This window comes from Eptatretus burgeri, chromosome 4 (genome assembly GCF_056783735.1).
Source record: "Eptatretus burgeri isolate ZD-2024b chromosome 4, Ebu_testis_v1, whole genome shotgun sequence".
Taxonomy (NCBI): Eukaryota; Metazoa; Chordata; class Myxini; order Myxiniformes; family Myxinidae; genus Eptatretus; species Eptatretus burgeri.
In genome coordinates, this window is record NC_140964.1 from 97,727,979 (window position 1) to 97,732,171 (window position 4,193).

Genomic DNA, 4,193 nt, shown 5'->3' on the forward strand with positions numbered 1-4,193 from the left:
GCCACCCCATTCATGCATTAATTGGGCATACTCGGTCCATCTGTGGTCATTAATCCTTCAGGCTGATCTGATTACCTTCACCAGATGAGACTGTCTCCATGGCACGAAGAACAATGCTTTTGCCATACATAATAAAGTATGGCACATCTCGCAGGCAGGATGCAGTGGAGCACTGTGCAATGAATGCTTGCACACGAGGGAGGGCTCTCATCGTGGCCTTGGGCACATGAAGGGAGGGGCTGGGGCTGTGTTGAAAGTTCCCACAGAATGACGTGGCATTTTCCACAAGCTGAATCATGGACCCGCTCGCATCAGATGCGCACCAATGAGGAGGCCCGCATGAGCTCAGAGGGAAAACCTGAAATGAAGAGGAAGGGGACAGAGTCACTTTAGAACTTGGTCTTGTCCTAAGAGCTTGTACTTGTTTGAAAAGCTTATCCTGTGAGAAGCAGAAGGCTCAGAGATGGAAGAAAAACGTGACATCCTGAGGAAGAAAAAGCTGAGGCATAGAAGGGAGAGTTGCGTATCTTGCACGCCAGAGAGGACTTGCCTGCTGGGTCTGGATGCCTCGATGATGCAGCGACATGTCCCATCATGCCATATCCCCTTCCTTTCCCCCACATTCTCCAATATATTTGGACCATGGCGCAGTCTCGTTGGTCTGTGTGAGGTGAGGGAGAAAAGAATCGATCCTACTTTTCCTTTCACTGCACCTTACTTTACTTTTCTTCTCAAGTTCTTCTTCTTGTATTCTTCCTCCATGATATAATGATGGGCTTGTATTTTGTGAAAATAACATTGTCCAAGAAAGAATGTGTGTTAGTTAAATCTGCTCTTACATGCCTTTTGCTTTCTTGCCTGTATATACATGCTTTTAAATGATTGCTTGTGTGTGTTAATAAATGTTTGTTTGTTGTTATTTCCAATCTGTCTCAGTTGTCTTTTCCTTCATTGGTCTGACACAGTGTACAAGTTTAGTTAGATGGGAAGTTATACCCCATATGATTTGCTCTGCTCGCCAGAGCTGCAGCAATCTGTTCTGCTTGGCAGAAGATCACCAGGTGCAGCAATGAGGGTGTGACTTCTTGTTCGGTTGCCATGCTAATAGAAAGGCATCGCTGAAGCATCGAAGCATAACCCTGCGAGGCCGGTAGTCTAAGTCAAGCGGCTGGCTACATCTGTGAAACAAATACAGCCTGTTGGACTGCAGAGTTATCTGTGGTCGGCAGTCTCAGGACCAGGTGTTCAGGAGAAACTCAAGTGCTTCCCCTCGTGGCGAGCCCCAAACCCAGGGACATAACAATATCTATCCAAAAATAACAGCCACATACTTGGTCATTTCCAGAAAATAAATTACCCCTGGCTCCTGGACTAATGGAAGCAGAATGCACTTTCATATGACTTGGTTGGAGTTTGAAGCACTGACCTCTCAGCCGAAGAGCAGATACTCTCGCCATTATGACATTGAGTCTGGTTATATATTGTTGCAAGAATGCCGTCAAGGGGTTAACATTGTGTTGCATAACGATAATTATTTCCATTATGCATGTTTAGTGTAAGCATGAGGGAAAATGACTATATTAGGAGATGTGTTTTTATTTTTATAGACAGCAGCCATCTGTCTTTTTTTCCCCGCATGTTCATGTCAAAAACTGCTTCCCCCTAGAATCTTCTTGATGTTTTATCCCTTCATCATCTCTTATATGTTTTTTTGGAGGAGAAAACCAGGTTGTAGGCACAATTTTTGATGTGAAGTTGGGTTTGGTCTCAACGGGCACGATCCAGCCATGTTTGCAGAATTTGAGCGAAGTTTGAGGGCGAGGCACACCTTGATTGATGGCTTAATCACCAATCAGTGCAGGGTGTACTTGACAGAACTTTTGTAATATATATATATATATATATATATATATATATATATATATATATATATATATATATATATATATATATATATATATATATATATATATATATATATATATATATCGGACTCAGTGGCGCAATGGTTCGAGTCGAGTTGGTCGGCAATTCGAACCCGAGCCAAGTCATACTGAAATAAATAGCCCCGTGTGGGACTGATGGTGATTTCCCCAACAGGTGGGGTGAAAATGAATAATTAGGGGGAAGGGGCCATGGACTCCCTTCCTGAAGTGGTATGGTCATGGAGAGCACAACTTAAGTTGACGGTATTGTCCTTATGTTTCATGCAGGGTTTGGTTTGCGTCTGGCCATCGGTTTCTGAGATATTAAAATAAATTACCTGAATTTGAAGCGAGCCCCCCTTTTCAGCCTCTCATAGGAGGCAGATCCAAACGTGGAGCACAGCCCATGAGGCCTTACAGTCCTGATGCATTAAACCAAATTTGGTCCACATCGCTCAGGTAGTTGTGGAGAAGTTTAAGTGAAAATGAGGGATTCGGGGAGGGGCCCACGGCTCGCTTTTCAGGGGAGATACGGCTATTAGGAGCACAATTTAAAGTTAGGGTAAGGTCCCGATAGCTCATGGCGAGTTTGGTTTGGATCTGTCTGGCAGTTTCTGCGAAGAACATTTTTGAGTAAAATATGAATATTTGGGGTAAAACCCCCCTTACACCCCCTATATAGGGGCGCATCCAGATGGGGGAAACAACCCCACGAGAGACCTTGCTGTCCTGATGCATCGTACCAAATTTAGTCGAGATCGGTCGGGTAGTTTGTGAGGAGAGGATGTTTTAGTCAAATGTAAACGGACGAATGTATGTATGTAAGGGACAGATGGATTGCCTGCCACCAGCACCCACCCGTCGCTTATTTCGGAGAAATAACAGAAAAAGGGTATGAGCTGCTTCCTTGCTTGATGCTCATCATTGAAAAAGGATAGAGTATGAATAAACACATTGGGAAGGCAAAGGCAAACACCCAGTATAACCCTTCCAAAGAAATTGCAATGACAGCACCAACGCTCTGTAAAGAGTATGGTAAATCAAAAATTACAACTATCTATATATATATATATATATATATATATATATATATATATATATATATATATATATATATATACATACATACATATACATACATACATACATATGTATATATTAGTGGGGTGGCTTAGCTGATCAATTGTGTACTTTCCCTTAAAAGCATGAAACTTGGCACATGGTAAGAGTAATACAATACAAAGATTTTTAGTCCAGGGACCACCGGAAATTGCACCCCATTGGTGGCCATCTTGGATTTCAAAATGACCACCAGTGTGGACCTGTTTTGTTAAATATCTCCTTAACAAGTACAGATATTGAGACAGTTGAACCGCCTATACCTACATTTTACGGCTCGAGGAAGCCAATGGTGACATAAAATGTTTGAAAATTGTGGCTGCCATCTTGAAATCCAAGATGGCCGCCATTGACAAACTATTTTGCTCAATATCTCATGAAGGCCGAAGTCACATTTGACACGGCAGCCGTGGGGTCTCCAAAATCTACGGCCACTAGCAATTATACGGTGGCCGCAGTATTTCCATGGTCACACAGTGTAGCAGTCACATATGTTTTTATTTTTCGGGTAGCCGCACGGCGTATTTAGAAATTGTGGAAACCGAAAACGTGGGGTTGCCGTATGGTCTTTGATTTGATGTCGCACGGTGAACTTAAGGGGGCCCTGCGGCGGCCATAGAATTTTCAAGGCAGATGCAAGGTAGCCTCAAGGTGCCCGCAAGGCAACCGCAGGGGGGCCCTAAGGCGAATGTGCGGCCAGATGGACGGTAACGAATGGGTTAATTTTTTTATTTTTTTTACCAGTTTTTTTTTTTTTTTCGGCTTGTCGAATTGCTACGGCGAATGTAGAAATGAAAAAGTAATAACTCCTCGTTATAATTCCACAGCGACCCCTGAGGCCTTTAAAATATAGCCAAACGGCGTAGAGCCACCATGAGGCCACCGCAGAAACTCTGCGGCCGCCGCATGTTTCTGTCAATTCAGAGGGTGTACGGCCGCCGTATCCTCACCGTAGAGCAAATGTTACTTAGGCCTTAGAAACATCAGATGTGCCTTCACCTGCATCATCAGCCAGTATATCTTTGGAACGCTTCCTTGCACGTTCCAGTTTTGTATTGTTGTACGTAAGCCTGCACGACCTATGCCAATGTGCATTATGAGCAATGAAAGCTGGCTCGACACCATGACCTTCGTCCAATGTGTCAATGT